Consider the following 24,931-nt stretch of genomic DNA (forward strand, 5'->3'; position numbering starts at 1 on the left):
AAACTCTTTACAAATTCTCTGCAGGTTTGGATGTTTCTTACCTCGACACAAGGGCACTGATGGAAGCCGTTAATAATGAACCGTGTTGGTTACCATGGTGACAGCAAGGCAAGGATACATCCTAGAGTCAGGATGGAGTGCCCTGTGTGTTCCCCTTTTGTACCAATCTCATTACTATTGGCATAGATAAACATCCTGGACATTAACTTTATATTTAAAATATACTTATATTGAACTTCAGAATTTTGAAAAATGGATCCTTAGCTTTTTTGTTACAAGCTGCAGCAATCATTTTATTCTATGCTATTTTTCTAAAAGCAAGGAAACCAGAAAAATCAAGATGGCTCCACTTGTTTTCTTTGAGAAACAGAACCACAGCATTTAGACTAGACCAGTTCTCTGCTTAACAGCATTCAACAGCACCATTTTGCTTTTCAGACTAAAATTTGTTTTTTTAGTTCCCCTAAATCCTATCTATCCCCAGACCCTTCATGTGATATCCAACTTATATTCAAACTATTATTCCACTAATATTATGAATACAACTTTGCCTTTTTACCCTCAGGTCGTAAGTTAAAAATGGGTTGATTACAGTGAAATACTTGAGCTGTGCCTCTAATGCCCCTTCAAGGTAGGACATGCTGCTTAACCATGAGTACTGGAGTCAGGCTACTGCCTCCCTTTGTCAACTACTGCAGTGTTTGCCTCAGTCATCTAGCCCTCAGTTGTACTCCACCAGGTAAGCTGGTATCCTATAAATGATTGAGTCAACATACAGAGGATTGGACATTTTAGACTGATACCCAAAATTCCAAAGGGCAATCCAGAGCTCCTGGTGATGTTGGCCAAGACCTCACGGGGTCTGTGTGGCTATTTTACCTCTACATCTGCCAAAATCTGCTTCTTCTCCATTCTTTATACAGAAATTGATTTCTAATAAGCTTCCTACATCTTAGACTTTGTTCATAGAAAACTCAGTTTGTGGCAATTAGGAATTGAATGTTATATATTTGGGGGTCCCTACAAATGGTTACAAATCAGCCTTTTCTCATAATTTAATTAATCCTGAATGCCAGTGTCAAACTCTCTCCATCCATCCATCCATCCATCCATCCATCCATCCATCCATCCATTCATCTTTGATCCATGTTTACTGTCAAAACTTCCAATATCTTTTATGTGCTGTGTGCTGGTCTTTAAGTTTCCAGTCAGCTAGAAAGGATATGATATTTATGTGCAAGTTGACTATGAAATAAGAAAGAACAGTAGTAGAGCGATTTGTAAATAAATAAAACAGATTGATGTTGTGGGGGAAGAACAAACTTTCCTCTACCATTAAGGTTCTGGCTGGTCTAATAATCAAATAGACATGAGACAGATTAGCGAGAGAAAATAATCAAATTTACTATATACATATGTATGGGAACCCCATATACATGAGAGAGTCAGAGACCCCACATGCAGGAAAGATTCATGGATAGATAGGAGGATTGAAGTGTATAAGATATCCTGAGCTAAGGATGAGGTAGTGCTTCAAAGGGTCATTGCAGAATGATAAAAAGAGTAGGTCTTTATTAGACAGAAGTTTGTCCTGCCCTACATATAGGTCAAAAAAAGTTATCTCTGATTATCTCATATGGCAAGGTCTCTAATTCAAATTCCTCGAGGTAGTTAAAATGGGGAGGAAGCAAAAGTTTCTCTTGAGCCCAAAGCTAAAATTTCCTTTAGATCAAAGCAATCTGCATGCCACTGAGTGCATCTTGGGGTGGCATGTTCTGGAGCTCCACAGTGGCAAGTTCATCAGATTGATGCTGTAAGAAGGTACAGAATTACAGTGGTGAGAGTTAACCTAAGGGTTTATTACACTTTAAGAATTTTATTTTCCAATATCCAAGTTCAGCAGCAGATGTTAGCTCCATGATCGTAAAAACACATGCTGTCTAACTGTGAAACTCGGTCTCCAATTGCATTTTGTAGCCAGCACATGGATGTTTGTAGATACTGGAATCTGACCTTTTCTAGTGCCTTCCGAGACATTGTGCTTTCACGTTACTACATTACTAGATATGTCTATAAGTAAGTAAATAAATAATTAAATAAAAGACTCAACTGAAAGGAGTTGAATTTATTTTTCCCTACTAAAATACAAAAGGTAGCTTAGAATTCTAATTTATGACTTGTAATGACACCTGCTTTTATCCTAGTCTAAATGATCTTGATCTCAGTTTTCCATAAACTAGTAGAACCCTGTGGTTCTCTATTTTAGACTATATTCAAGGTGAAGGGCAGTGATTCCATGCAAGAACTTTTAATCTCAAAACATTTGCTTGATCTTTCATGTAAAAGTACTTTCATTTTACTCTCAGTTGTTTGAGTAAACATATGACCAAAAGTTACTCTAAATTCATCAACACTTGAAAATAAACTTTTCATTTTAGTAACTAGTAGTGCAGGCATTGACATTTGTAAGATATCTAGAAACATGTTTTGGGAAAATTATTTTTTTGTTTGTTGTGCATAAGTTCACATAGAGACTTAGCCCCTTAAGTGTCTAACAGTTTAGAGTGAGAGATCCATATTCATACATGATGGAAACCTTTCAGTAATTTTACCATTACAAGCCTCTTATTGCTGGTGAGCAGATATATTCTGGATCGATTTCATTGGCATCTTATTAGACATGTATAAAACATTGTAACATAAATAAAGTTGTTTATTTTCATATCATTGGATTTACATACAACGGGAATATTTTGAAAGAGATCATGTAACTTAGAAATATTAAATACTAAGCTGTTTTGAGTACAATGGCCTTGTAGTATAACTTGATATTAGAAAGTGTGATACCTCCCACTTTATTCTTTTTTTCAAGACTGCTGAGGCTTCATATTCTTTTTTGGTTCCATATAAATTTTTGGAATATCTATTCTATATCTTTGAAGTATGTCATTGGTATTTTAATTGGTATTGCATTGAATTTATAAATTGCTTTGGGTAATATAGACATTTTAATTATGTATATTCTTCCTAACCATGAGCATGGTATATGCTTCCACTTGTTTGTGTCTTCCCTGATTTCTTTTATCAATGTTTTATAATTTTCTGAGTACAAGTCTTTAACGTCCTTGTTCACAATAGCAAAGATCTGGAAACAGCCCGAGTGTCCATCAGCGGATGAGTGAATTAAAAAGCCGTGGTACATATATACAATGGAATACTATGAAAAAGAAAAAAATATTGCCTTTTGCAACAATATGGAGGGACCTGGAAACTATTATGTTGAAAGAAATAAGCCAGGCAGAGAAAGAAAAATATCATATGACCTCACTCATTTGAGAATCCAAGGAATATAGTAAGAATTGAGGAACAGAATTGAGACAGAGGAGGGATCAAAGGGTCCAGAGGAAAAGAGGAAAGGGGGAAAGAAAGGGGATGATAGGATGAGATAAACCTGAAGGGAAGGGGGATGGGCGCTGTATGGAGGGGGGCAAGGGAGATGTTGAGGGGAATGGGGGGAGGGGGGATGCATTCGAGGTGACCCTAGAATCTATGTAAACACAATTAAATAAATAAATAAGTAAATAAAAAAGAAATATTAAATAAATTAAGGATTTTTTTTTCATTTTTCCGAAGCTGGAAACGGGGAGTCAGTCAGACAGACTCCCGCATGCGCCCGACCGGGATCCACCCGGCATGCGCACCAGGGGGCGATGCTCTGCCCCTCTGGGGCGTCACTCTGTTGCATCCAGAGCCATTCTAGCACCTGAGGCAGAGGCCACAGAGCCATCCTCAGCGCCCGGGCAATCTTTGCTCCAATGGAGCCTCGGCTGCGGGAGGGGAAGAGAGAGAGACAGAGAGGAAGGAGAGGGGGAGGGGTGGAGAAGCAGATGGGCGCTTCTCCTGTGTGCCCTGGCCAGGAATCGAACCCAGGACTCCTGTACGCCAGGCCAATGCTCCACCGCTGAGCCAACCGGCCAGGGCCAATTAAGGATGTTTTATGCTGTACTTGGTACATCTTAATTCCTGGGTAATTTGCTTTTTCCCTTTCCTTGTGAGCCCCTTCTTTAATACCAGACCTACTCTTGGTTTCCCAAGTCTCTGTGGTCATTTTGATAGGGGACTGTGGGTCAAATAAGTTTTTAAATATGACATATATGTTTGCTTGATTTTGGTGTGGGAGGTAGGCTGTAAACTGGCCTAAGGCTTAATTTTAAGACTAAACCTTTCCCACTCTGGAATAGTGCACTCTCATGAGGAATCCCATTATGCCTCAGATAAGTGACTTTGTATCAGGGACTTCCTTGTTTGTATATTGTATTAAAGGTTTTGATTTCTACAGTATAAAATGGACCAGACCGGGAGTTTGCTCTCTCTCAGTTCCTGAGATTAGCATTGGAGAGCAGAAAAAGGCCATGTGGAGGAGAGGAGAAGCAGCCAAGATGGTGGAGTGCTGAAGGAGAAGCCAGTTTGTGCAGGGTTTGTGCAGAGAGGAGGAGATGAGAAACAGGTAAATAAGGCTGGTGAGGTTAGAAACCTTTGATTCTAGGAAACTCTGATAAGTCAGTGGCTTTAGGAGCCCTGAATGGAAAGGGAAGTGTTTTCCCGCTGTGTTTATTTCTTGCCTGCTGGGTGCAAACTAGGATTAAAGGTAATGGCCCACCAGTTCTTGGCTCCACTGTTTCATTACCATCTGTCCGAATCTAATGCGAACCTGCATGGGCCAGGCGGTTGTGATGGTGGCCGTGGCTACTGGCTTTACAGGGACTCAGAAGGAATTGAGCTTCAGTAACAGTAGCTTTTAATTGTAATCAATAGGAGTTAAGAAGTTAATTTGCCTGATAGCTATTTGGCCTTCTCCTTTGAAATGCAGTGAAGTTTGTCTTTGCAGGAATGTACATTGGGAGGACATGAAGATTAGAAAAGTTTAAATAACGTTAGTTGTTTGTAAAAGCCTAGCCACAGAATATGAAAAGTTAAGGCCTATAAATTAATTAGAAACTTAGTTTACCAATCTTAAGTATTTACTTTGTCGCCTAAGGGAATCAGGAGACTTTTTTGCAGCTAATTTCCAGAAGCAGATGGTCTCAGAGGCGCCAGGACCCAGCTGCTCCTTGGAGACACCTGACCCCAGCTGTCTGGAAGATTTACTAAGGACACCAAATGGGCTCACACTAATTGGATCTGTGCTAATATCAGAGGAATTTTCCAGGGAGACGTTTCTGCCAACCGAACCCCCACCTCTTATTGCACAATGTTATGGGACTAACTGTTATGGAACTTTACCCTCACAGCATTACTAACAGCCCATGAACATTATAAAAGCAGTCAGCACCGTGAAAGTGCATGGCAGGATTTGATGCATTCATTAGCTCCCTTCTTTCTTAGTTTGCTGGCAATCTGAACAAATGACACTTTTATAACACTTGGATTCAGGTTCTGTGACTCAGTGGTGACAGGCAACCCAAACCCTGACTTGTTTCAGTAACAATTTCATCATGGCTCAACTGTTTCCTTATTTAGGTGCAAACATTAAGAATGTTCAAACTAGTAATTTATAGGCAACCAAAAATTCTTCTTTAGCATTGCTCTAACCGATGAGAACATATATTTCATGGTAAGATTTCAGATATTTGACCAGATGATTGAAAAAAATACATCTCTTAACAAGGAATTTTATCAGAGTGAATTCCATCTTAACTCAGTATATTGGGGCCTCCTTTAGTAACTTGTAAGGCCGTCTCTGACCTTAGTCTGTGTTACTGTTTCTAAAAATCCCTGCACTAGAATAGCTCAATTGCAAGTATTCCAAAACATAACTATCCCTTCTTTTATTATTCTCATTAAAACATAAGCATAAAAAACTCAGGTTCCATCCCAAGGGCACCAGCTCGACACCTGAAGTGACCAGTACAAATCCAGTCAGGTAGCATATAAGAAATAATCAGTCGGACAACAAAGTGGAACGAGTTGATGTTTCTCTCTCTCTCTCTCTCTTCCTTTCTCAAAACAAAACAAAAAACAAAAATCCTGAAACCTTCTAAGAGATAAAATGAAAATAACTTATAAAATTACTTTGTGTTTTAGCTAGTTCATGGCTATCTTCAAAAATAAGTACATTACATATTTCTAAAAAAGGGTTTAATGAGAATGAGCTTGCTGTGTTTATATGGCTTCACACCATCACAGTGGGAGTTTTAGCTTTTGGTTACCAGCAGGTTGCAAATGTTGATTCACATAATATATCTAATGGCTATAGCCTCTGCTCAGAGTCTTTGAAATTAACCATTAAAGATGTAAATGGCAGAACAGCTAATGGTTCCTATGGTTTATAAATAATTTCTCAACTCAGCTTATTAGGCATTTTAAGGCTGCGTTACCTGCATTACCATAATGATTGCATTATTATCACATTACCATATATAGAAGTCTTACTCTGAAAACTAAGGCAATGTTATTTATTATTTTGAAGTGATCTACATATATCTTTCTGAATATTTATATTTTGTCCTTGTATATTTTTGCAATAATATTTATTTACATATATATATCCATCCATTAAGCCAGAAAATTATATAAATTAAGAGTATACATACATACACATACTTATACATACATATATATTCAAATTTTTGCCAAAATTTAAGTATATTTAGGCAATGGTAATTTTTTTCAATTTTGCCACAATTCATTCCTAAAAAAAAAAAATTTAACTGTGTTCAAAAGAGATTAAGGAATTTTCCCATAGACATATGCTCTTGAAAATATGTACTTCTAGATATTAAATCAAAGGTAATGTTTTTAAATAGTGCATGTACACATTAATAGAGATTTTCTAATTTCTCAAATGTTTTACAGAAATTGCAGATTCTGCTTACTTTACTTGATTATCTGGTATCCAATATGTGTAATGAGTTGTGTGAAAATAATTTATATAAATTTACTGCCCCAGCCAGATAGAGTATCCCCAAGCACAGAAGTTGCCAGTTCAATCCCCAGTCACATACTGAAACAGATCAGTGTTCCTGTTTCTCTCTCTCTCCCTTCCTCTCTCACTAAAATCAATGGATAATTTTTTTTTTAAATAGCCTCATAGAACATTGGACTGGAATGCAGAGGACTCAGGTTCGAAACCCCGAGGTTGCTGGTTTGAGCACAGGTTGAGAGTTGGCTCTCAGCTTGAGAGTGGGCTCAACAGCTTGAGTGCAGGGTCGCTGGATTGACCGTGGGATCATAGACATGACCCCATGGTTGTTGGCTTGAGCCCAAGGTCACTGGCTTGAGCAAGGGGTTCCTCGGTCTGCTGTAGCCCCCCCATCAAGACACATATGGGAAAGCAATCAATGAACAACTAAACTAAGGAGACTAAGAAGCCACAATAAAGAATTGATGCTTCTCATCTCTCTCCCTTCCTATCTGTTTGTCCCTATCTATCCCTCTCTCTGTCCCTCTCTCTGTCTGTCACACACAAAAAAAGTATTCATAAAAATAAAAATTATAGTTTTGATAAGTGAGCATATATTTCTATACATGCTGAATATTTATGGAAATCTTACATGGTCTACAGAAATGTTTTAAGATCTTATTCTGCTGTAATAAAATCATTGGAAGATATTTACTTGCAGTACTTACATACATTTAGATAAAACTTAAAAACCATTTTAAGGCTAAATTAGTCCATTAAGACAGTCTAGAAATGTTTATGTTCATCAACAAAAGTGACTTCTGGGGCTTCAAATAACATGCAATCTGGGATATTGCAATGCCCAGGAGGGTATCTGTAACTCTATTCCTGTTTCTCTCACTCAGGGATATTGAAACACAAGTAAGTACCAGTTACATTATGATAGGGAATCTTGTGAAAGTCTTTGATCCATTAAAAATAAATAAATTGAAACTCTAGAAAATTATCATTGACTGAAAAAATGATTTTTGATATCCTTAAATGTGACAGAGATACTGTTGCATGTTGCAACATCATGGATGAGCTATACTGTTATAAATATAAGCATTATAGTAGCAGCATTAAAATTTACTTGTCCCTATGTTGTAAAGTACCATACCCCAGATGCTGAAAAGTACTGTACCTCACTTCTGCAGGTTTACGTAGGGACACCAAGTCCAGATGAGTTTTGAAGGGGCTTATTAAAGGAGGAGATTTATTAAATATGCCAGACACATATGGCTCACACAGGGCATTTGTAGACCCAAATAATGTGCCTCAAATACATCTCAGGGGCTGGTTATATACCCTTGATCACACACGGGCTGGGGAGAGCATGACATCATGGCAAAAGCTTACAACATTTGTTTAGGGGATACACAAAAACATTAAGACTTTCAAGGTAACACAATCAAAGATATTTACAATCTTTCAGGGTTCATCTTCCCTCCTTTGCCTAGAGGTATGTTACTCTCAGGATTCCAGGAAGGGGGGGAGGAACTACAATCAATATAGGGTGGTATGTAAATGTTTTCTCTCGTTGAAAGAAAAGAAGTTTCTTAGTTAACCTTTATTTTAGGTTTAAAACTAAATGATCCATTGTTTCTTGCAAGCCAGAAACTTCTACATTCTTCGCCCTCCCCTCCCCAAAGGAAGGAGGGGACAGGAAAGCCTGACCTTTCTTCCTAGAATATCAATATTAATTTTGCAGCTTTTTGGTACCTTACTACACCTATAGATTGACCCAACCAACAAAAATATTAGTTATAATAAACATTAAATAAGCATAATAACACTTGTGTAAATATAGATGCAAATAATCTTGCTACTGTTTATTACATTAAGAAATTCGGATAGCTGGGGATAGTACAAGCTGCTTTAGAAAACTTGCTAAAGAAAGTTTGTTTTTTGTAATAACTTTCTCTGAAGCAAGTATATAACATTCAAAATCATTACATTGGCCCTGCCAGTTGGCTCAGTGGTAGAGTGTCGGCCTGGTGTGCAGGAGTCCCGGGTTTGATTCCTGGCCAGGGCACACAGGAGAAGCACCCATCTGCTTCTCCACCCGTCCCCCTCTCTCCTTCCTCTCTGTCTCTCTCTTCCCCTCCCGCAACCAAGGCTCCATTGGAGCAAAGTTAGCCCGGACGCTGAGGATGGCTCTGTGGCCTCTGCCTCAGGTGCTAGAATGGCTCTGGTTGCAACAGAGCAATGCCCCAGATGGGCAGAGCATCGCCCCCTGGTGGGCGTGCCGGGTGGATCCCGATCAGGCGCATGCAGGAGTCTGTCTGACTGCCTCCCCGTTTCCAACTTCGGAAAAATACAAAAAAAAAAAATCATTACATTGACTTTAAGTCTTTACTTAAAAACTAAATAGATTGTAATAAGTACTTACTTTAGATGGGTATGTTAGTGACAGTGGCTTTCCCAGTGAAAAGCAATTTCAAAGGGCTGACCCAGCATCTTTTTTTTCTGTTATTTTTTACTTTATTCAGCCTTATGTAGTTATAGGTCATTCATCCAAAGCAATGTTAGCAGTAAGCTCTTTCTTTAATCCTTCATAGGCACAGCCAGACCTGCCAACATATAATTTTAGCCTAGTAGCCTTGAGGAGAAAGGTTTATACAGGCAACCATATTAAGACCAGAGGGACATGTGGCCATGTCAAATTGGGTGCCTGTCCCACCCTTGGCAAGCCCTGGCCCAGAGGGCTGCCATAGAAACACAGTGACTCACGGGCCCTAATCTCCTTTGCTGGGTTTTAGGGATAAATCTGGTCACACACACACAACTAGAAGGATTTGCTCCAAGTAACTACACTATGCCACTTGCCCCTTTGTGTTGCTGTCTCTGTTTCTATAAATTAAAGCTATTTTCAATAGAATTTTTTTTAACACAAGATCTGTTTTCCAATAATATATGTAAGAGCATAAACTTAGTTAAGATCAGAAAGAAATACATAATAAAACAATCTCATGGTGAAACAACACACAAATGACATTGACTAGCATGAAACCATTCTGTTTCCTTAAAGCAAATTGGTGATTAATGCAATTCTTGAGTTACTTTTCAAAGGCAGCACTACACATGGGACACCCTTGTCCTCAGGATGACCTTGGAAACAAAAATCTTCAGTCTGTTACTCAACTGACAGAAGTGTGGCCATCAGAGACATTTATGAAGTGTGAGGTCTTTAAGTAAGGTCAATCACATGCCTAGACCAAATATGGATGAATATAGAACTGACCAATTAAACTCTGCCATACTGAAATTCCTTTGTACTTTCTCTTCCCCCTTGACCCTTTCCCATAAGTGGCCAAGTTTCAAAAACTTTCAATCAAAATTTACTCCACTAGCACTACCACATACAAACCTGTTCTCCCTAAACCTTAAAACTTGTCCAGATGACAGATGAGAAAGACAGATTTGAGCCATGCCTTCCGTCTTCTTGACGGTTGACTAAGTAATAAAAGCTTTTTCTTTTCTCAAAAGCTGATGCCATAGGGCATTGGCCCTTGCTTAGTAACAATGGTACTTGGCACATGGTTGAAAAACATAACAGTGTTTCATATGCCATTGGCAATGCTATTTATTACAGAAATTTAAAATAAAACTTCAAAATTCATTCCAAAACTACTTCATGAAGGTAAAAAAACAAAAGTCTTTTATCTCAACTAATTAAGGAAAAATGCTGAGAGATTTGAGATTAGAGTGCTCATATTACTCTGGTAATGAATTAAGCAATTAACAAGGAGACTTTACATGCTATTTTTAATATTTTATATGTGGTGTGAGGGGTGAATAATTTTCCTTCTACTCTTCATTATTCTTGGCTGAACCATCCTCCCCCAGAATAAAAGATTCACAAAAGCAAACAAATTTTAACAAGATGTACAGGTTGGGACAAAAGTAGGTTTACAGTTGTTTGTATTGAAAATAATACAATAATTAAAACAACAATACAAGAATAAACTCTGTTTCACGTACTCACAACTGTAAACCTACTTTTGCCCCAACCTGTATACCTTCTGTATACATGGGAAAGATGCAGGAAAAATTAATGAAATTCCCCGAAATGGCCAAAGCCATCAACAGCTAAAGACAAAGGAAAGGTGTTGAGTGGGGTAAGGGCAGTTACAGGTGATTATCTCAGTAAAGCACAGTTATAAAGGGTAAGGTTTGAAATGCAGATTTAAGGTTGTACTTTCAATCCACAAGAGTTTCTGGAGATTTAGAATCATCATTCTCTTCCCAGTACAAAGAGTAAATTCTATTGTGTTTAGAGATTCTTCAATGACTGCTTTTTCTCAAAAATAATCAACTCAAAAGAATCCTTATGTCAAAGAGGAGTATTTTGCAGTGGTATACTTCTCCTACCCTTCAATGGTTATCACATCACTCAGTTTCAAAATTATGCTTCTTAAAACAATCACATATTTTATTGGTAATACTCTATTGTGTACTTCAGTGGTTTACCTTTTTCATTTAGATATTATTTGTTTGCTTTCTCTTTTATAGCAGAAAGTGACTTCTCTATAATTCAGCAGTGGAGATAACTGGAAAATAGAATTACAACAGTAATGGATGTTAAGGGCAAAAAGTGTTTATCACAATGTGGTAAAAGGTTGATGAGAAAAGGAGTATTCACACAATCTCAATGTTTTATCGAGAGATTACTTATTAATTACCTGATATATTCATTGAAAAACTATATTAGTATTTCTAGACTGTTAAAAAGTAAAATTCAACCGAATGCATTTTAAAGATCTTACTGGCTTTATTCAATGGTTTGTGAATCAGGTAACATCTAATCTGGCATATAGAAAGGAGCTTTGAGGAACTGTACAAAATAATAGACATTTATAGATAAAAGGGAGCCAGAACAGGGAAATTATGCTACGAAAAAGAGAGAGAGAGATAGAGCTGGTTATGCCAAGGTTAATTTCTTTTAGGGGTTGGTAGAATTCTATAAGGCAAACCTCACTAGTGTTGATCAGTGTTGGTCAAATAAGTTTGTAAATATGATATATATGTTTGCTCCCTTATAGTTTGTATTGGGTGTGGAGGACAGGCTGTAAGCAGGCAGGGTGTTTTTCCCCACAATCTTGACTGATTGCATGATACAGGGTGGTGCACTCTCATGAGGAATCCCATTATGCCCCAGATAAGTGACTTTGTATCAGAGACTTTCTTGTTTATATATTGGATTAAAGGTTTTGATTTCTACACTATAAAGTAGGGCAGACTGGGAGCTTGCTCTCTCTTGGTTCCTGAGATTAGCATTAGAGGAGAGAGCAGAGAGGAGAGCAGAAAAAGGTCATATAGAGGAGGCCTGGAGAAGCAGCCAAGATGGTGGAGTGCTAAAGGAGAAGCCAGTTTGTGCAGAGTTTGTGCAGAGAGAAGGAGATGGAGAACAGAGGTGAATAAGGCTAGTGAGGTTAGAAACCTGTGATTCTAGGAAACTTGGATAAGTCAGTCGCTTTGTGAGCACTGAATGAGTGGGTTTTGGAGCCTAGTGTGTGTTTTACTTGCCCGCCGTTGTTTCATTACCATCTGTCCAAATGTAATGCAAACCTGCATGGGCCAAGCAGCTGTGATGGTGGCCGCGGCTACTGGCTTCACAATCAGGCATTTCCTGATTGACTGATTTAAGATTCCATTTCTTGGAGAGACAAAACTGTAAATGATATAATCAGGGCTTAGCATAAGCAACTCCATTTTGTGCCTGCTGTCTTATTTTTAACAACACACAATTTTTGTTGAAGATATACATAGACATTAGAATGATACATTAAAAATGATAAATTCTATAGATACAAATGAAGGAAATAAATCACAATTTTATACTAGCTGAGTAAAATGACATTGATTTATACTGCTCAGAAACCATTATTACTGATGTGATTTGAAATATCATACTTAACTTCTTCTTACATTATTTATGTAAGAAAGAAAAAAAAACACTCTAAGGCATGGAAGTTCTAAAGGCAATGTCCATTAATTCTAGCTTTCTAAGTTTCATGGGAGATTGAGAGCACCCATACTATGAAAATGTGTGCATTGTCAAAGTACGTACATTTTTTTAGAACTATCATTTTGACTGTTGATAGAAATGTCCAAAACTATAGAGAATATTTATTATCATTATTGTTAACTGAGAGGCAGGGAGTCAGAGACAGATTCCCGCATGCGCCCTGACCAGGATCTACCCAGCAAGCCCCCTATGGGGCAATGCTCTGCCCATCTGGGGCTGCCGCTCCATTGCTCGGTAACCAAGCCATTTTAGGGCCTGAAGTGAGCCTATGCAGCCATTCTCAGTGCCCGGGGCCAACTTGCTCAAATGGCTTGAGCCATGGCTCCAGAAGGGGAAAAGACAAAGTGAGGAGAGAGAGAGAAAGAGAGAGAGAGAGAGAGAGAGAGAGAGAGGAGGGGAAGGGGTAGAGAAGCAGATGGTTGCTTCTCTATGACCTGATCAGGAACCAAACAGGGTCTTCCACATCCCAGGCCGAGGCTCTACTGCTGAGCCAATTAACCAGGGCTGACAGAGAATTTTTTGAAGAGTTTACCTGAACTAAAGCTAATGACTATTGCTGGGAAGCAAGATCTCAAATGTTTTGGAGAATAACACTTTTGCATTTTCTTTTTATGCTTTAGAGAGTAAGGAGAAAATGGAAGGAAGATTACATGGAGGTGGGAGAAAGCAAGATAAGAATTGAATCACAAGATAGTTTCTTTTGAGAACTTTATGCTTATTTCAAATGTGTGTTATTCCTAGATGCACAGAAACAATGGACAAGGTTTGCTTAAGGCAAAGATAACCTTCCACTAAAGAAGTTATATGCCTGGAGCATGACTAACTACCATGACCTGTCCAGTTAGAAATTCATGATTAGATAACCCTCTGAGGTTACTTTCCATAGAACCAGTTTTTTCATCCACACAGTTGTGAGTCAATGGTATTTATTGTGCATTGATTTAATCTGGAAACCAACAGTTTATTGTCATTAAAGTCTTAGTAGAAGCCAAATGATTTGGTTGAATGAACAAATTCCAATCTTATGGAATGTGAACCAGCAAAAGATTAACACAACATATTTGGCAGTGAAGTTATACAGAAAGGATGCATTATAGTAAAAGTGTTAACAAAAGAACAATTGGTTTGTATAGAAATAGATCAATTATCCCCATAATTTGTACCTTCATATGGTTCTAAAAGACAGCTATTCTTAGATAATCCCTTGGAAGAAGACTATAAAGAAGATATAGAAGGCTGCATGCATGATCTGATTTTTTTTTATTGATTTTAGAGAGAGCGAGAGGAAAGAAGAGAGAAGGGGAAAAAAGAGAGAAACATTGATTTGTAGTTACATTTACAAAAGGGGCTAGGGAGGGTAAGGGGTTAACGTTAGACAGTGTATGTTATATAATTTGTTTTTGTCTTTTCTCTAAGGATACTTGGCTAAGAAATTGTTTTGCAGAATTTGACGGTGTGATCAATCACTCAGAAGATCTGGGAGTAGACCAGATGTCCTGATATCAATCAAGAGATCTCTGGAACAGAACAATCTGACCAGACAATCTGAAGGGACACATGTCAAAGTCTTTGAAGACAATCCTGAGAAAATTTCACTGCCTCTATTTTTGTTTGGTTAATCAAATATGCTTATGATTTTAACTGTTAATAACCACCCTGAAATCACTGTAAAAGGCCCAGCTTGAAAAGAGATGTTAAGGCAGACTTTGGGTCTAAATCCCTCTGCCTTCTCAGATCACTGGCCATCTGTGACAGCATATTAAATAATTACACATATATATTTTCTCTTGCTTTCAAATCAAAATTAGCATAAATTCAATGACTTAAAACAATACCCACTTATTATCTTCCAATTCTGTCATAAAAAGTCCAATGTGGCATGGCTGGGTTCTCTGCCTAGGCCCTACAGCAGCGGTTCTCAACCTGTGGGTCGCTGCCCTACAAGATGAAATCAAGGCTACAATACTTATCTGAGGCTCATTCCTTCTTCCCTCCACACAATGGTTGTTACAAGAATTTGTTTTCTTGTGGTTGTAGAACTGAAGTCTTATGTTCTTGCTGGATCTCTAGGAGGGTTGGTTCTCAGCTCTCACAAGACATTTCACAAGGTACTTTATTCCCTCTGCCATTAGGCCAGTAGAAGCACATCTCTTTTTGGCTTCTGCACACCTAGAGAAACTCTACTGTTTAGTTTTTCACCTCATTGAGTCAGGTACACCCAGATAATCTCAAGGTAAACTAACTTGAGACTTTAATTATATCTGTAAAATCTCTTCTTGGCAGGATATAGATTGCATAACCAAGGGGCTGGAATCTTGGGGAACCATCTTTAGAATATTGCCTATTATAGTATACAGATGAAAATTAACACTTACAGGAAAGTCTGATGCATGTACTTAGATTTCAGTGAATAGAATGATTAGTTTAGAAAGATGGTATAAAAAAACTCTGAGTATACAGATTTTGCAAAATAAGAAATTGAGATAGTGAAAATAAATAGATAATGCATTCTACAAGGAAGAAATAGTTTTAATATACTTGAGAACTATTTATGTATGTTCTAAAATATTTTTCTTAATTCTGTGATTAGGTAAGTTGCTGCAGTGGTAGGAAGTTAGTGAGATTAATTTAGTTTTAAAATTAATTGATAGAATAAGTTTAAATCACTGTTCTTCTATATTATACATACTGGTCTCCCTTTTTCTCTCCTCCTCACAAACATACACCAATTATGCATGCATGTACACTTATCTGTGGACACATATAAATATATCTGCACACATATACACTAACTGGAATACAAAATACAGTTCTCACCTCATTAGTTATATATAGCTACAGAAAGATATCTGGTTTTACAATCACTCAGTGACCATTTTAATGAATATAAATCCATCAACCAGTGCCTGATAATACTTCAGAACTGGCAAAATAGATTATGCTCACATCAGAAGAAAGAGAAAATAGAGATATCAAAGGCATGTTCTGGAGGGCCAATGTGAAAAGAATTTGAAATCTTCTATCATGACAGCATCAATATCTTCTAAATGTTTGAAAGTTTAATGATGCCTTATTCAACAAGAAGAAACTTATTAGTTATTATTCAAAGAAGTACGAGGAATGGAATAAAACCTCCCTCTAAATTAAAGTCAAGGAAATGTCAGGGGAAGCATCCATAAATTAATTAGAGGAGGGCAATGAAATCACTAACACCTCTGTGACTTGCTTCCTTTAGATAATTATAATGGTGAGAAATCTGGTTGATGTATAAGTCTATGTCTTAATGTAAATTAGTTGACAGAGTAATGCGTATAAAATTCAATAGTGGTTAGAAGGGATTTGAGGACAGAATCAGAAACACAGGATGAACTGCTAGAATTCAAAATTTGGTTGTTAAAGAAGGCCGTAGAAACTAATGGATTATTTTGATCTTTGTGGTAAGGCCCTGTTTCTATGAACCATCAGTTAAATTATATTTTTCTAACCAAGGAATATTACATTATAAAGTATAAATTAAAATTCTCATGCATTATGGCTTCCTTAAAAACATTATAATAGAAAAACAAAGCCAAGGTAATTTAATTCAATTGACATAAAAAGAAAAAAAAAGATGTCATATATGAAAAAAAAAATAGGAAAATTTTAATATAATAGTGAAATGTTAGGATCCAGATGCTATGATAGCAAAGGTCAGGAATAACAAGTTTTCAATTTCTGAGTTAATTCAATTAGTAAGCTATGTTCATTAGCACTCAATACTCTACAGATATTTAATTATAACATCTATACTGAGTTCAAATGAATTTTTTCAATAATTAGAGAGCATCCCCATCTCCATCCTGATGATCATAAAAAATAAAAAATGTGCCTGACCAGGCGGTGGCGCAGTGGATAGAGCGTCGGAGTGGGATGTGGAGGACCCAGGTTCTAGACTGAGGTCGCCAGCTTGAGCACAGGCTCATCTGGTTTGAGCAAAGCTGGACCCAAGATCACTGGCTCGAGCAAAGGGTTACTCAGTCTGCTGTAGCCCCAAGGTCAAGACACATATGAAAAAGCAATCAATGAACAACTAAGGTGTCACAACAAAAAACTGATGATTGATGCTTCTCGTCTCTCTCTGTTCCTATCTGTCTGTCCCTATCTATCCCTCTCTCTGACTCTCTCTGTCTCTGTAAAAAAATAAAAAATGTTTTTAATAAAGCACCTGAAATAGACCGGTTACTGTCTACAGGGCAACTTAGCATATTTAAATTAAGAAAAGCTTTGGAAACTAGAAGTATGCAAAGAAAAAGTTAAGCAAAAAAATGTAAATACTTTGAGTTATTTTGTAATTATAAATACTAAATGTACTCTTTCCCTGAAGTACATATAGGTGTATTCTATTTGGTTGGCATTTATCATATGCCCTGTAAGGCCAGTGGCTGCCGCCGTGGCCATGTTCATGCAGGTTCTCAATTGATTCGAGCAGACAGTAAAGGAACTGTGGAAATAGAAGATGGTAGGCCATTCTGTTTATTAGAGTCTCCAAATGGCAGGCAAGCAATCAGGCAGGGAAGACCACCTTCCTTTCTCCCATCTCAGGACCCGACCAGTCTCAGCAGTCCCCAGCCAAACAGGCCAGGCAGATATCAGGGCTCTCAAGCCCTGACTTGGTCTCCGGTTCCACAACCAAGACTCATTCTCCAGGCTCATTCCCTGAACTCACCCTCCGGACTCACCCTTTGGACTCACCCTCTGGACTGTCTAGCCAAAAAAGGCTGCGAGGGGAATCACCTTCTCCAGCAAGCAATAGCAACAATGGCCCCTCCCAAGCAGGAAGGCAATCCACAATTTGCAATCCTGCCACCCTGGGGGTAAGCACCCGAAGTCTTCCATAGACTATACACACAAGGCACTGCCCCAACACAAGTAAGCACAGTTAAAAACCATTTGTTTACCCAACATTCCACCCCTTTGCTCGCTTCACAATTTACACCACAGGTCTACAGGTATCCCTGTGCAAGGAATGAGGTAAATTACATAAACGAACAAACTATTGCAACAGCAGAAATTAAGTGGGAGGACCTGTATAGTCCAGGGCTGTGTCCATGGAAACCTTAAAGCATCCTTGGTGCATGTCTCTAACTGGATGAGAGCAAGCAGCTTCCCCATACAGTAGGGCCTCCACCAGAGCTGCCCCCCATCAGGGTCTCTCATAATGTCTAAAGGTGGCATGTCCATCCAACAAGGGAGCTGGTGCCCTCCTTGGTTGTAGTACAAGTGTCTATCACACCGCTCAATGATCTGTCCATGACAGACAGCCCAGCTGTCTGTGCAAATCACCAAGGTAAAGGTCCATTACAGGCAACTAGGTTTACATAGGGCCTCCCCCTTCATCCCTGTAGTTATGGCAGCTCTGAAGACGCTGCCTCAAGGAGGAGTGCATGGCAACAGTGGTCAACCTCTCCATCTCTGCTCCAGAGAGCATGATGCCATCTACCCCTATGTCCCAAAATTGTAGCAAGCCTACCAAGGGCTTAGTAGGTACTTTTTCCTGCTGGATTTTTGCCTTCTGGACAACCACTGGCCAAGCTCTGAGTGTGCGGATGGCAGCTTCAACCTGAGACTCCTCATCTTCAGAAGAGGAGCTGGAAATGCCTGCTCCTGCTGACTCAGAGCCACTCCACCAACACAGCTACATCTTTGGCTCCCATGGCTGTCAGTTCTCAACCTGAACCTGAACCTGCAGTTATGCCTCCAACAACTGCCGCTGCCAACGTTCAACTTCCAGGGAAAACTGAAACTCCCAAGCCTATAAATCGCTCCAGTTTTAGGCATCTTAGGTACTCTGCAGTTCTCAAACCTGGTTGGCCACCTTTCCCAATGCTCACTTCAGCTCATGTCATTGCTGCCTCTTGGTTTGCGGCTCATTCTGGAGCTCTCAACCGCAGGCAGTCTCTTGCAGGGCTATAAAAAACAGCCAGCCCATAATCCCTAAAGGAACAGTCATAGGGAACCATAACAATGACCTGTCCTCTACCCCATCCCTCAAGGGTGGCAGCAGCTCCATACTGCTCTGATTCGAATCCTGCTGAATGTGCCAGATGTAAAGCCAGTGGCCGCCATGGCCATGCAGGTTCAGGTTCCAAAACCAGGACTCATTCTCCAGAATCACCCTCCAAACTCTCTCTCTGCACTCTCTAGCCAAAAAAAGCTGGGGGGAAAACCCCTTCTCTAGCAAACAATAGCAACAATGGCCCCTCCCAAGCAGGAAGGCAATCCGCAATTTGCAATCTGCTGCCTGAAGGCAAGCAACTGCAGCCTTCCATAGACTATGTACACATGTCACTGCCCCAATACAAGTGAGCAAACTTAAAAAAAAATGTGTTTACTCAATATATCTTCAAATGGTTTACATCAAATTAAGTACTTTTGATTTAGTTAAAATAAAGTTTAAAAAGCCAGTCTTGTTCATGGTATCATGATGAAACTCATAAACTTAAAAAAATTACTTTTTTGATTATAGAAGTAATATATATGCATCTGCACTATATCCAAATTAAACAATTTAGAAGTTACAGAAAAAATATAGAGAAAAACTTTATCATAATGCTATCTTCCTAAGATACCTGTTGTTAATATTTTAGTATTTTGTTTTATCTTTGCCTGTCTGTACCTTATCTATCAATACAGTGCTTATGAGCATACATAGATATAGAATTTAAAAATATACATGTATATAAACAAACTTGTTCTTCAAATTTTTATGGAATGCTTCTCCTACTACTCCCACACCCATTACTCTACAAAGATATATGTCATCTTTTCCAACAGCATTTTGTCTCCCATATCCAAAATATATTATGTCAGGAGATGGAGTCAGCTTCCTCTTTAAACTCAATTGCCACTTCCAGATCATGTCAACTCCACCCTTATCTAACTTCTCCTGCTGCATTTCGTTTCAAGCCACTTGCCTCTACTGCCCTCAACAAAGTTCATTCCTGTAAGGTCAGTGGCCGCTGCCATGGCCATGCAGGTTCACATTAGATTCTGGCCAACAGTAAAAGTGCTGTGGAATCAGAAAATGGTGGGCCATTCCGTTTATTAAAGTCCCCTAATGGTAGATGAGTAAACAGGCAGGGAAGACTACTTCCTTTTCACTCAGAATTAATTGGCTAATATTTCAAGTTTCTATACAGTGGGAAATTAATATAGCAGATACTTTTAAAAAAAATTTTTTTTTGTTTTTTGTTTTTTTCTGAAGTGAGAAGTGGGGAGGCAGAGAGACAGACTCCCACATGTGCCCAGCCGGGATCCACTTAGCATGCCCACTAGAGGGTGATGCCCTGCCCATCTGGTGATGCCTCGGATGGGCAGAGCTTCGCCCTTTGGTGGGCATGACGGGTGGATCCCAGTCGGGCGCATGTCGGAGTCTGTCTGACTGCCTCCCCGTTTCCAGCTTCAGAAAAACACAAAAAGGAAAAATAAATGCGCAGAGGAAGCCAGAATGGCAACCACAGAGGCTTGTCAGTCTAGCCTAGAAGAAAGATCTGATTAGTTAACAGGAGTAGCCAACAGAAGCTGTTGAAATTTTAAAGAAACTGGTTAGTTTTAGAAAAACTAGTACTTCTCAGCCCAAAAATATAAACACAGGCTTAGGAAAGTTCTTTCTCTTCCTGATTGGAAACAAGCTTGCCCCTCTTGGTTGTTCATGGGGTCTCCATGACATTGAAAGCCTGTAAGTCACCTTCTATTTCAACCCTGAATTAATCTAACTGCAAAAGCCTAAGTTTCTTCCAGTGCAGGTCCAGTAAAAGGCTTTTCATAAGACAATCTATATGAACCACATCAGAACTAGAATCAGAACCTTTATCAGCATGTTGAGAGGTCTAAAAAAACGCAGCAAAAATAAAGTAACAATAATGATGTAAAGTAGAGTTCCTGGAACTTACTTCTGCAGGTTTATGTAGAGACACCAAGTCCAAATGAATTTTTGAGGAGTTTAATTAATATGCTGGCTACATATGACTGACACAGGGTTTAGCTGAGCCAAATTGTGCATGTGTGAAATAGCCTTGCAACTCATTATATAGACTTGATCACATACAGGTGGGGGGGAAAGGAAGGATAACAATAATCGTTAACAAGCTTAAAACATTTGTCTATAGGATCCATAAAAAACATTCCTACATATTAAGACCTATAAGGCAACACAATAGTGATGTCGTTTTACATATCAAAGACATTCACAAATCTTCTAGTGTCTACCTCCCATTCCTTTGTCCAGAGGTATGTGTTACTCTCAGGATTCCAGGAAGGGAGGAAGAGTTGAAATCAGTTGTAAGGTATGTAAATTTTGTCCTTATTGAAAGGGGAAGGTAGTTCTTCAAATAACCTTTATTCTATAGTTAAAACTAAATGACCCAGTCATCCTTGCAAGCCAGAAAGCTTCTGCATTCTTCTCCCTCTTTTCTCCAAAGAAAGGATGGGCAAGAAACCTGACTTTTCCTCCATAAATATTAATATTAATTTTTGTAATTGTTTGGTACCTTACCACAATAATAATACATGGATTGCATATTGAGGAAGAGCTTGCAATGTCAATTCAAAAATATTATTGTAGAGAAGACAAAATAGGTGAAAGTGTTTTTTCTTAAATGTCCCTGTGGGATGTTCCACAATATTCTGACATATGATGTGGAAAAATAACTCCTTTAAGTGTTAGCAGTCATTTCCCCCAATGATAACTCTAAAACACAATGCATCTAGAGCTGTTTATGTATGGGTGTGGTACATATATGTGGGAGAGGTATCTGATGACATTTTGTTCTGTTTATATCTGAAAGCACATGATACAGGGAAAACCATTTTTGTCATTATGCTAAAAATTAATTCATGAAACCAAAGATTTTGTTTTAGGACAAGTGTGATAGAGCATGCCACATGGGATAGTAAGGGAGAGAGGTTTATGTGAATAAGGGAGGTTGTAACTGAAATTTTATTGACAGGGAAATGTAAACAGTTTTATCCTCTTTATACAATGTTAAAGAAACAATAAAATTAAAAATACTGTTGAATGATGGCCAATGAGTTATATGTTTTTATTTGTTCTGTGAAGATATAGGTTCTAGTTTCCAAATGCTGAATGGACATAACTGTTATCAGTATATCATTTAGTTGCAACAGAGATAATAAATTTTGAAATTCAGCCTACATGTGATGTAATAAGTCAATAAATGTATTCAAAATGGTGTCTGCCTACCTAGAGAAATAGATGATTTTTTTTTTTTGCACAAAGATGCCATCAGCTAAAACCATGCATATCTAGGACTTTGCCCTTTCAGATAGAAGAAGAGAATATTTAAAAATTTATACAAAGGCGCTGTACAGGTTAGTGAAGTTCTGATAACAAAATCTAAGACTTTGAACATTGAAAATTATTTTTGTCTTTGCTTCTCCATCCCAAGTTAAGTAATTTTGCTTCTGCTATTGAATATAAAAAGCTTGTCAGCACAGCTTAGCACCTGATAGAGTTTGAACAGATTTCCATGAGAAACCACTATAAAATGTCTCACTTTATGTTTCATTTGAATATACAGAACTATCTTATAGAACCACCACACTTGTTGACCTATGATTGTGAGAGATTGTTTTCTTACGCTTATTAGTGTTGGGAAGGAAGAAATTTTCCGCTATCTTTCTACCTGGTCTTTAGTTGAGCTAAGAATTAAATAGACATGAGACAGATTAGCAGGAGAAAATTCAATTTAATTTTGTACATATGGGGATTCCACAAGAATATGGGGGTGCCCAATGCAAATCGGGCAGTTAAGACTTTATATGCATTATTAAACTGAGGCAGTGGTTCTCAAACTTTTTGAAGTCAGGGCACATTTAAAATCCTACATATAATTGTAGGCACACTACATACAAATTTCTGAGAAATATGCTATAATAATTAAGTCAAATATTAAAGAAAAATATAAAGTCCAAGCATGTTTTTATGGTAATTAAATGAAATAAATATGACAAAATTAAATTTATTCTGACATTAAAAAACATTTTTATGTTACATTTTTTGAGTTATGCTTTTTAGAATTTGTAAAAAAGAGGGGTTAAAAATAAAAACAAAAGTTATCTTTTTATATATAGAGATACATTCTTAGTAACATTTAGTAAATTCAGCAGGTCCCGGCATGAATGTGTTAAATTTTTTCATTTTTGTGTTTATGAGAAACATGAGCCTGATGTGTCTTAGTGATTTCTGAAATGTTTGGGCATATATTTGAAAAGCAAACTCTCATTTTCTCATCAGTACATTGAAGAATTCCTCTCTTTATTACTCTTAATTGTGTTGAGTGCAGAAAACCCCCACCATACATATCATCTTAACTTTATACCTGTGTGGCCAGTGGCTGCGGCCACCATCAGAGCCGCCTGACCCATGCAGGTTCACATTAGATTCAGACAGATGGTAATGAAACAATGGAGCCAAGAACTTGTGGGCCATTGCCTTTAATCCTAGCTTGTACCTGGCTGGCAAGTAAAAACACACACTGGGCTCCAAAACCCACACATTCAGTGCTCACAAAGCCACTGACTTATCAGAATTTCCTAGAATCAAAGGTTTCTAGCTCACCAGACTTATTCACCTCTGTTCCCCATTTCCTTCCTTCTCCCTGCACAAACTCTGCAAAAACTGGCTTTTCCCTCAGCACTCCACCATCTTGGCTGCTTCTCCTGGCCTCCTCCACGTGGCCTCTCTCTGCTCTCCTTTCTGCTCTCTCCTCTAATGTTAATATCAGGAACCAAGAGAGCAAGCTCCTGGTCTGCCTCACTTTATAGTGCAGAAATCAAAACCTTTAATCCAATATACAAAATAGAGAAGTCTCTAATACAAAGTCACTTATCTGAGGCATGATGGGATTGTACCACCCCACATCAAAAAGGGTGGGAAAGGCTTAGTCCTAAAACCAAGCCCCAGGCTACAAGGATCCTGCCTGCCCACAGCCTGCCCTCAACACACATTAATATCACCTGGGCGACAGGCTTCCACGTGGGCAGTGCCATCTTTAACAAAGTGAGCATAATATATTTTATCTGCCCAACAACACCAAACAAAGGATAGAAGAAACTTGCCTCCAGTCTTTCCAGGGAACATGGGGGTAGTGTAAGCAATCCAGCACCACAGCTTAACAGCCTTTTCCAACCTAATCAAGCAAGTGAGGTGGGGGGTTGGGCAGACTGTCAGCTTACAGCCAATTCTCCACACCTCTGTCCCCCAAAACTCTAAAGTCTAAAATCGCTGTTGGTTTTTTGGTGCCCAACAGGCACATATTTCTCTGGAATACCATAGGGCGCACCTGGAAATCTTCTAGGGCGCACCAGTGCACCCTGGTGCACACTTTGAGAACCACTGAACTAAGGAGAAGTGGGTAGTGGTTTGAGACTTCAAAGGGGAGGAAGGCAATTGACATGGAGATGGTAAACCAAAACTTTGGTTAACAAATGGTTGCTTGGCCATCTTTAACAATAAGACACAAAGCAGACTCTAAGCTCTAGATACCTTGCCACACCTAGCCCATATTGTAACAAACAAACTATAGAAATGATCCCTGAAAGTATAGTCTTACCATATTGTGTGTAGTTGTCTCTGGTGATAGCTCTCCTCTGGGAACAGGTTCTTTAACTAAATTAAAATTTTTAGTTAATTAAGGGGGAGGTAACAGGAAAAATTTCCTTCATTGATCCAATGAAGCCTTGGCTGCGGGAGGGGAAGAGAGAGACAGAGAGGAAAGCGCGGCGGAGGGGTGGAGAAGCAAATGGGCGCTTCTCCTGTGTGCCCTGGCCGGGAATCAAACCTGGGTCCTCCGCACACTAGGCTGACGCTCTACCGCTGATAAAAATATTTTTTAAATGTATAGCTCATTCAATTATGTACAGTGCATAATACTCAATGATAATAAATGATTTGTTTCTAG

General features: G+C 38.5%; 1 non-coding gene and 1 pseudogene across 1 annotated transcript; one reads left to right on the forward strand and one right to left on the reverse strand.

Annotated features, from left to right (window-relative positions):
• Window positions 1-9,591: 9,591 nt before the first annotated feature.
• Window positions 9,592-9,726, forward strand: LOC136318004 (small nucleolar RNA SNORA5). The gene has a single exon (XR_010727985.1). It is a non-coding gene; the product is annotated as a small nucleolar RNA SNORA5 (small nucleolar RNA).
• Window positions 9,727-24,498: 14,772 nt separating this feature from the next.
• LOC136317922 (small nucleolar RNA U3) lies at window positions 24,499-24,581 on the reverse strand (annotated as a pseudogene).
• Between the last annotated feature and the right edge of the window lie 350 nt (window positions 24,582-24,931).

The sequence above is a fragment of the Saccopteryx bilineata genome, chromosome X (genome assembly GCF_036850765.1).
Source record: "Saccopteryx bilineata isolate mSacBil1 chromosome X, mSacBil1_pri_phased_curated, whole genome shotgun sequence".
NCBI classification, from domain to species: Eukaryota; Metazoa; Chordata; class Mammalia; order Chiroptera; family Emballonuridae; genus Saccopteryx; species Saccopteryx bilineata.